The following is a 10,683-nucleotide window of genomic DNA, read 5'->3' as shown; positions in this document are numbered from 1 at the left end:
TATACTAAGTGACAAACCTCTGTTAAAGAAATATTCAGAATACTCTACATGCTCCATGGAAGAACTGCTGTGCCTTCATATCTTGTACATATTTCATTTATTATACAGAACCTATAATTTTCCAAGTGTCCCACTGACCCCACCAATTGGCAGCCTAGTAGCTTCGTGCTACTGGCTCCTATGAGCAGCCAGCTGGCACACCAAGTCACTGGTCGGGGCCAGTAGCAGCATCAAATACTTCTCCCACAAAAGTAAAAAGAGGCAGGTAGCTGTCTATAGAACCTGGGTGCACTTCGTTTTATTGGTATGTCCTCATTCTGTATGCTGCACTTAAAAAGGAGGTATTAGTGACTTTACAGCAAGTAAGCATGGGAGGTGGGGTGTTGTCTTGTTTATCTTCGAGATTTAACACATGTTAAGGTATGAATTGTGTTCCTATACATGCTCCTTACTTACTACTGGACATGACCATGATAGGAGGCTAGAAGTACTTCATGGAAATGGTGCCAAACCTATCCCAGATTATTTTAGTGCAACTATTAGTAATAATGCTGTCCTTAAAAATGAAAGCATCTAGGAAAAACATTAAATGAAAGAGGGGCATTTGTGCAATAGCATAAAACAGGACTGATTCAGGTGGGGATAATAGTTAAACATACATCATTACAAGAGTCATTATAACAATGATATGAGATGTCGTGAAAGCATTTTGCATAATCTTAAGTGTTATATACATATTTTTCTATATATTGATCCATATATGCATTCTTCCCCACTGATTATTTCAAAAAGAGTGTCACCATTGCTTTACAAATTTCCATAAAGCATCTTGCTGTGATTTTAATAGGCATTACATGAAATGTATATATTAACTTAGGGAGTATTGTCATCTTCACTATTTTTAGTCTTTTAAATAAATAATATGGTATAGCTCCCTACTTACTCAAGCCAGCCTTTATTGTCCTCATTAGAGTTTTACAGAGTCTTCAAATAAATCTCTTTGTCATGGATTATATTAATAGCCAAGAATTTAATGTCCTGTTGCTATTTTAACAGAATCTGCATTTTCATTGCATTTTCCAGCTTTGTATCACTAGTGTATAGGAATATGTTTTTGTCTGTATGATGAATTAATCTTCCATCCTTTTCTGGCACAATCACCCATTTTACCTCCTATAATTCCAATTCCAAAGTATATACCCCAAGTCCCATTTCCCCTAAGTAGCAAGCATATCCATATAGGTACTTCAGACATCCTAAAGGTACTTCAGACTTAATGTAACCAGAGAATGTAACCATCTCCCCCAGACCTCCTCCTCCTTTGATATTCCTGATTTCAGGGAAGCACATATCCTGATGTAGAAGATAAAACTCAGAAGTCAACCATCTTCTCTTTCACCCCCATATCTCATCACATACCAAGGCATGTACACTCTCCACCCCTCATCTCCTAAGTCCAATATCTTCTCTCTCTCTTCAAGTTCAGGCCTTGAAATAGATTTTTAAAAATTTGTCTGTTTGTAGCTGTTCTCCCTCCTTCTATTTGCGTCTGACTCCGCCCTCCCCCCAATCCTTCCCCACCCACACACTCAAGTTGTTCTTTACACTACAGTCCAAGGGATCTTTCAGAAACCGTTCTGTTCCTATGCTTAGAATCCTTCAAAAGTCCTCAGGTCTTTTTAAAGAGACCACTCATCTCCAGAAAACTTTCCCTCCACCAGAAGCAAAACTTGTGTGTGCAGAAGGTAGGCATCCCTGAGGGGGGCTTGTGCCAGAGACAGCACAATATGCTCCCTGCTCTTAAAGTCCTGACACCCCAGGGGAAAAACAGATCTCAACTGAAACAGGTCAGAGCTTGAGACTTGGTAATACTTCCCTAAAACGTGAAGTGCAACTTACCATTATATTTGTTGGGCACGCATGGTAAGGTATTTGCCACAATGGACTGAAATCAAAGATCAACCATGGAGACAACCCCCAGCTCTGTGTCAGACTGACATTCCTCTGACTTCTGCCAGAGTCACTATGGGGGAAACACATCTACACTAATAAAAGACAAACATGCTAATTGACCATACCTTCACTATGTCTTAAGCCACTCCCACCAGCCAATCAGAGCAACTATTCAAATTAACCCAAACAGGATGGCGGCTGGAAGCCACGGATCTGTAGCAAGCAGGAGGCTTGGTTGCCCCAATGATGGAGGAAGCCAAGCTTCCCGGCTGGCTCTGAGCTCCACTCAAAGCAACAAAGTTTCAATTATAGAAGGTACATAAATCCCAGAATTAAAAAAAAAAAAAAAGGAGAGGCTGGGAGCTTCTGTGACCAGGGGGGTTGGCCAGCCTGAAAATGGCCCTCAGCCCCTCACCCAGACTGGCCAGGCACCCCGTGGGGACCCCCCCACCCTAAAGGAGGAGTGACCAGCCTGAAAACAGCCATCAGCCCCTCACCCAGGCTGGCCAGGCACCCCAGCAGGACCCCTACCTGATCCGGGACACGCAGAAGCCTCTCCTGCCTCCTCAGCAGCACTAAGGATGTCCGACTGCAGCTTAGGTCTGCTCCCTGCTGGTAAGTAGACATCCCCCGAGGACTTCCGGGCTTCCAGAGGGATGTCTGACTGCCAGCTTGGGCCCAATCCCCCAGGGAGCGGGCCTAAGCCAGCAGGTGGACATCCTCCAAGGGGTCCCAGACTGCAAGAGGGCATAGGCCGGGCTGAGGGACCTCCCCCCTACCCCGAGTGCACAAATTTTTGTGCACCGGGCCTCTAGTGGTCAGTATAAGAGAGTGTGAATGGTTCCTGACATACCTTCATCTACATGGGAAATTACTGTTTGCTGTTATTTATCTTTAATGACCAGCTTAGAGAACAGGGTATATCATTCTGGGGTTATCATCTCCAGAAGTACAATGACTAGGGATGGTTCAGAGGGACTGGATTCCCTGGGATCCCCATGGATGGTGGGAGTAGCAAAAATGCCACTGGGAGTTGTTTTCAATATGATTTGTGCAATGAAATTCTATCTTAAATGTGTTAAAAGTGGAATGCATAAAGAAACCTTAGTTTCACTAGTTTGGGGGGGTTTTTCATCAGTTTCCCTGAAAATTCCAGCATGGTGTAGGGGCAAAGAGCACTAACATTACATCCCCAGTGGACCATTTACCCTCCTTGGCCACTGACATCTGTCAGGGCAAAATAAGGTTAGCCAGGGACAGCAGCACATTTTTTTCATACCAGTATAAGTGTTCATTTTAGATTGCACTCTAACTTTTAGTCTATGTTAGCTTCAAGAGGATTTCCTATATGCAGCTACATGCTTGATTCTGATTTGTCATTGTTGTTGCTGTTTCTTTATAAATAAAAATATCACTTCTTCTATAATAGATCTATCCCATTAAGCTTATGTAATATTTTCTATAATAAACTTCATCACTTTTCTTTGTTTTCTCTTTTTACTTTACATGGGTAGAATGTAAAAATATTTTAAACTTAGTTTTGTTTTTAAAACCAAGTAGGATTACAATAGCTTTTTGTAATCTAATCTTATTACTTTTATTCTTATAGAGCATATAATCTAATACAGTGATTTACAAACTCAATCAGGTGGCAGATCTTTTTTAAGTAGTTATGATATTCTTATATTTCTTAAAACATCATAAATATTAAATCAACAAGTATTTATTGAATATTATGTGCAGTAGTGTATCAGTTTACTTTAGGGGCATACTAAATCACCCCAAAATGTTTTGGCTTTAAACAACTCTAGACTGTTTCCCACAATTCTTTGCGAAGGCTGCAGGACAATTCTAACCTGAGTTAGCTGCGAAGACCTGTGCTGGGCTTGCTCCTGTGTCTGTGTTGTCAGCTAGCAGATTGACTGGTGACTAATAAATATAAGATGACCTCACTCACATGCCCACCAGATGGGGTCCCTATGTCCCTCTCCATGTGACCACTCATCCTCCCGACCAGCTCAGGTTTGCTCACATGGCAGTCCCAGGGTTCCAGTCACAGCAAAAGTGCGCAAGCCCCAATGCACAGGGGCCTTTTACACCTCTGTCTGCGTTATGTTTGTTTGCTCATGTCCTACTGGCGAAAGCAAATTTCATGAGCAACCTAGGTTCAAAGGGTGAAAAAATAGATGCTGCCTATGATGGGAGAAAAGTCACATTGCAAGAGAGAAGAGGCAAGGAAGGGAGAGCATATGACCATACTTACAACCTGCCGCAGTCCACCCCTGGCCACAAATTATTCACCTTCTTTTCATATGCACAGTACACCTGCTCCTATCCCAGGACATCCCAAAATCACATCCAATTAAAGCAGTAATTTTGAAGTCCAAGATGTCATGACCTAAATCAAGTCCACATGTATTTCCTCTTATCCCAGAAGTTGATGCCCTGAAAAGACAAGTTATTTGTCCTCACCTCTCCAACATACAATAGTAAGACAGTGACAGAATAACTGCAATTTTTGAAGATACCCAGCAGTCACCAGTGCATAGCAATTTTGAAATATAGCCTGGCATATGTTGCCAAGATTCCATGCTCTGGGAGCAGAGAATGTTTCTTTCTAAGGGTTCAATTTTGCTTCCTGGCAATAGCTCCCAGATTACTTCTCTCTGATTCTCCCTGAGAATGACTGTCTAATCCACTGTCCTTCAAGGCCATGGCTTCACCCTCTGAGCTTGTGGCAATGCCTTCTGAGGCATACTTCCTTTTCCATTAGAATGACCCACGTGTGCAGCTGCCTGCTGTTAGGAGGACAGTTCTCTGTAGGTCTTTTGCATTCTGCACATCTTGCAAGTAGAGACAGTGACTGCTTTTGCTCTGGACTATCTTTTTTTCAAAGATTTTTATATAGTGAACAGCCTTGGAATGTAGAGAGAGTGCTGCTTTCTGGATAAAGGGCACTTTCGCTTCTAGCCCTGCAAGACAATGATGATGTCTCCCTCTGGAACACGGTCAGGCATACTTCCTGTCCAGCACAGAAGGCTCAGGCTTCCCATCTTCAGAGTTCCTCTCCTGTGATGTCACCCATTGCATGTGCAGTCATCCAGCTCTCTTCGTATCACCCTGTGGGAATTGGGGCTCAAAGAACTAACATAAATATGCTCATATTCATGCTGTTTGCTATGCCTTAAATAATTAACTATTCTTTGCCTCAGACCCAAAAGGTTCATATCTTTTGTCAGCACCCACAAAACTGGCAGGTTAGCTTGCAGCAGGCTAAAATCTCAGCTTTGTCAGTTCTTGTGGAAGGAAATTGGGGAACCTCTTTGCAATATGAGCAATTTTAGTCCCCTTGTAGTACTAACTGGTGGTTCTCTTGAAGGTATCCCTATTTTAAAATATTTGTGGGCTTGCTATGTATTAGATTATGGTTGACTCCAATCATCAAAAGTTATACCCACAATTCTTTGCAAGATAGGCCTCCTCCTACCTTGGGCAGCATGAGGCCTAGAGAGTCTCAGAAGCCCTGTGGTCCAGGTGAGATGGGGTAATAGGCGTCGCCTTCATAAACCTTTCAGAAGCCTAAGCCACGAACCTGAGAGCCACACCCCTCATTTGATCTTAGGCCCCAGGACAAGTTTCAAAGTTTCTGGAGTCTGTGGGTGAAAAACTATCCTGGGCCCTCTATTCCCCTTTAAATACTGCTTCCAAAGTAAGGAGTTCCTTCTTCTGCTCATGTCTTTCTTGCAATATTTTATTACATATGTCCAGAAGCACCCTGACACTTGCAGAGTTCTGTCTGAAAATCTTCTGAGCCAGATCAACAATTTTATTAGGTACATTTTCTATCTTCCAAATTACCATGCGCAATATTTTTTGCTAATTGGTTATTACTATGCAACATGTTGCCATTTTTCCAGCATCCAAAGACAATTTTCATCATCTTTTCAGACTTCACCAATAGTTTCCTTGCCACTTTTTCAGACCCACCCACTGGCTAAAGTTAATGGCATATATTTTGAGTTTCTGTCTCAGCAGCACTTTTATTTCCAGGTATCAATTTTTCTATCAGTTAGGCTCTTCTGCTTTATCAGGTATCTTTTGTTGAATATCAAACCAACCCCAAAAGTTAGTAATTTTATTTTTTCATAATTTGGTGTATCTGGACTCAGCCAACCTTGTGTTGTTTTGGTCTTTGCCGGGACCTTTCACGCAGCTGTAGTCTCTGCCAGTTTGTCCGGAGCTGGGTGGTTTACGATAGTTTCACACACATATCTGGTGGTTAGTGCTGGCCAGGAGCTCCACATGCTTTCCCACCCTAAAGGTTGGTCCGGACTTCTTTACAAGATATGTAGACTCAGGGCTCTGAGAGGGCAAAAGCCAAAGTTGCAAAGCATCTCACGGCCTACGCTCCACAAATGTCATTTCTGCCACATCCTATTGATCAGTGCAAGTTACAAAGCCAACCCAGAAACAAACTCCACATTTTGATGGGAAGAATAGTAATAGTGGATGCTGTGATATACTGCCCTGACCCTTGTTCCAAGACCAAGACACGATTCCTCCATCCTCCAGAAGCACTGGCTATTGATGGCTCACAGATGAGTCACCCTGGCTCTCCCACCCCCGACCGAGGAATTGTCGTCTGCCAAAGAGAGCTTCCTGACTCCAAGTTATACATCCCCCACAAGGCCACTTCAGTCCACTGACTCAGACATCTCACCTCAAAAGAAGAACGCTTCTCAAGGGTTGTTTCATATTCAGAACTTCTGAGGTTGACTAAGGCCACTCTTGAGACTACATTAAAATTCAAATTCTCCCTCTACCCAATCCCATTTCCCAAAACGCAACGGCTTAAAACAGCATCCATTTATATTACCCTCCATGGTTCTGTGAATTACCCGGGCAGCCGGATGATCTGGCGTAGCCTCATTCACATGGTGGGCAGTTTGCAATCTGCACAGTGAGTTGCCTCGGGTCTTCACTTGCCTCTCATTCTCCACCAGGCTAGCTCGGGCTTGTTCACATTGCCGATTGGCAGAGATGGAAAAGATGGCCATAAATCCTTTTCTCCCTGTACCCATGTCCTTGCAATGATACATTGCAGATCCTCCTAATCATAGATGCATGAACCAGCTCAGCAGAGATCAGCTGAAACAACCCAGATCAAAAGAACTGACCCTCAGTTTTAAGTCTCTAAGCTTTGAGGTGGTTTGGTTTATAATAAAAGCTGTGTATGTTAATGCAGTGGTAAACAAAACAGAATTTCCACACCAACCAAGAGTACTTTTATGAAGACAATATAAAAAATCACCAAAAAAAGAATAACCGTATGTCATAAAAATTAAATTGTTCAGATAATGATTGTATCTTTCTGATAGTTTCCAATAATATTTCATTCCCATCTATTCTCTCATATAGTAGGAACGGAAATTTTAAGAAAAAAATTGATGAAGGGGGGGAGATGAGTGTTAAATTAAGGTAGTTATGTTCTTCAACATTTTTTCTGCACTGTGGAAAAATATTACAATCATTTTATTTTATTTTGTATTTTACAGAAAGGCATTTGACAATGACATGTCTAATTTACCTATTGATTTTATTTTATAACATTAATCTTGCCCTTTGGGGATGTTCTAGTCTACTTATCTCTTATTAGTGTCTTTCATCAACTTTCAAATCCATAAAATCCCTTGTAATGATCTTGCCAACTGTGAAGCTTTGTGAACAATCCATGCAGGTTTCTCTAGCCTTTGACATCATCCACCTCTACTTTGAGAGAGTAGTCTTGACTTGAGGAGGTTTTATAATTGTGATGGTAAGTCTTTCTCTTCATTTGCAGAGGCTATTTTCCCCCCAAGCCCTCTTTTTCTTTGATGCTGAGGTTCAATGAAATCATTCTTATTTTAACATGTTTAGAAGTCATTTCTGTTTTCTTTTTAGCAACTTATAAGTGCCCTTTAAACTTGTTAATATTGTGACAAGGTCATATCTGTTGAGTGGAATGCGGGTCCTGCTATGAGATTAGTCGGGGTTTTTCCATGCACTTAATCAAGTATTTGTTGAGCATCTACCATATGCAAGACATTCTGCTAGGCAATTTAGGAGTTACCAAGATGCCTTACAGAGCCCTGACCATGCAACCACACTGACTCTTCTATTTCTTCTCATACTTTGATTATGCACACATTTTATCTCTTGTGTATATTTTCTCCGTGTTGAGTGTTGCTGAGTTATGACCTTAGACATCATTAATTTTTCTTGGGCTGTGTGCCTCTGCCACTTTCATAGAGTTTTAAAATATTATCATTAAGCAGAATTTGAATTGCAAGTGTCACTTGCATTGTAACAGGATGGCAAAATGTTGACTAGTCACCAGAGTAGCTGAGCATTGAAGTTTGGAAAGTGCATTATTCTACCCAGAGGCGGGAATATGATTACACCTCTCTGCGGGGGGATGGAGGGGGAGTTTTGTTTTTAATTAGAAATTGTATCCTGTTTACACTACTATTTCCAAAGCTGGTGGACATTCCAGCACTGAGGTTAAGCTCCGGAGCTCTGGAGTTCAAACTTTAGTTCCGCCCCTTGCCTCTACATGACACTCGCTTTCTAAGGCCCAGCGCCCTCATCTGTATCATGGGGGGTGATCATGGAATGCCACTTAGAGAACTGCTATGGGGAGTAAATGAGGTAATCCATGTAAAGCATTTAACACTGTGCCTTTGTTGGAGTGAACATTTAATAAATGGTAGCTATCATTACTATGTCTGCCTCCAATACTGGCCTTTAATAAATGCAAGTCATTTGCTTTTTCACAGGTGTCTCTTTATAGGTTATGAACTTAGTCTCATCAACTATTATTATAATGTATTTATACCTCTAATCACGAGGAAATCATGAATCACTAACCTTTGAGAATATAAATATGAAAGAAGTCAAGTCAATTTATTCCATTCCTATTGTGAGCATTGGCTAATGTTTGGTCACTGGTCACATAAGTCTTTTTTTTTTTTAACAATCTCAGCAATCTTTTTTTTTTAATTGATTTTAGAAAGAGGAAGAGAGAGAGAGAAACATCGATGTGAAACATCAATCTGTTGTGGCCTGCACCCGTCCTGATCGGGAATTGAACCAGAAATCTGGTCATGTGCCTTGACCAGGAATTAAACCCACCACTTTTTGGTGTATGGGGTGATGTTCTAACCAACTGAGCCACCTGGCCAGGGCCACATAAGCCTTTAACTGAATCTGAATAGTACACCAAACAAAAACATAAATAATCATTACTTGACAAATGCTATGTTATAAATGATTAGAAAAGTAACTTCCAGAGAGCTATATCATGAAATGGAAGAAAATTGCAGCATTTTTTATTTACCTACAGGTCCTTAGATACCAATCTGAAAAGACTTTCAAAATTCACATGGAAAACAAAATGATGACAATATTTAGCTGTTAGAAGTTTAGACTGAAAAGCTTTAATACAATGTACAACTCTTTAAAAAAAACAACATTATTGTACACCGAGATAATATCCTTATAAAATCACAACAGTAAAATTAAATGGCTAATATAAATTCCCAGAACAGCTAAAGAGAAAATGAAATGAAATAAAATATGTGTTATTGGGTTTTCTCATTCAGAGTAAAGCTGTTTCGTTTCTGTAATATTTGGAAGCTATAAGAAAGTTTCTCACACAACTGTTTTATCATTTAAATATGCAAAATGCATCTGGAAAATCCTGAGGAGAAAGAGAAGGCAAAAGTGAGTGTACTGAGGATAGAAACCCCTCCCAACCAAGTCGCTAATCCTGCAGTTTTGGGGAGGTTTTGGAGATTTATCTGAAATCCCTAAAGCAAGACTCGGGCAAGGCACCAAGACTTCTGTGTACAATCCCAGAGACATATCCTCTCAGAAAGCAACACAGGTGTACAAAAAAACATTATCCCCCAGCTGAGTTTGAAAAAAAAGACCTGATGGTTAAAGACACTAAGAAGATTAAAGCATTAGTGTTTTTTTCCTTTAAGTTTCAAAACACTGTCTTCCAGATGGCCCTTATTGAGAGTACAGTTCCTTTGCTTTGTATGCATGAGATAAGAAATCCTTAGTCTCCCAGGGTGTGACCTCACAGAACATGACTTTTCCCTTCACTCCCTGGGCAAAGCTCCGGTCTGTGGCCCCCAGTGTGGAGTGAAGACATGGAGCTATCTCAGAGAAGTCTCACACCAAATCCCAGGCTGTCAGGAGGAAGGGGTGCAGCACTGGGAGGGATGCTAAATACAAAGCAGTTGTCCGTGACTGTCAATGGGACTCAGCCAGCAGCTACGACAAAGTTCAAGGCATGAAAAATAAACCCCATCACCACTCCCACCTAGTCAGTCATTGTTCGCTTTGCCAGTTATGTGGGCCAGAATGGAGGGGAAAGTCTGCTGGTATTTATGTCTTCATAGGACAAGGTCTGACGCCAAGCTCTCTGTGCATTTGAGGTGGGACTTCTATCCAAGGAGGTGAGGAAGAAGGTGATTTCAGGTAGAACAAAGGACAAAAGGAACGTTGGAGGTGGAAGGGGGCTTTTTTCAAAACTTCATTCAGTGAGGATCTAATGCTAAACAGTGAGACTATCTATACTAATAAAAGCGTAGGTGGCCCTCACACCATCACAAGATGGCCACCACAAGATGGCCACCCCAAGATGGCCAGCAGGGGAGGGCACTTGGGGGTGACCAGGACTGT

Source organism: Myotis davidii, unplaced genomic scaffold (genome assembly GCF_000327345.1).
Source record: "Myotis davidii unplaced genomic scaffold, ASM32734v1 scaffold269, whole genome shotgun sequence".
In the NCBI taxonomy this organism is placed as follows: Eukaryota; Metazoa; Chordata; class Mammalia; order Chiroptera; family Vespertilionidae; genus Myotis; species Myotis davidii.
Note: the sequence above shows the minus strand (reverse complement) of the source record.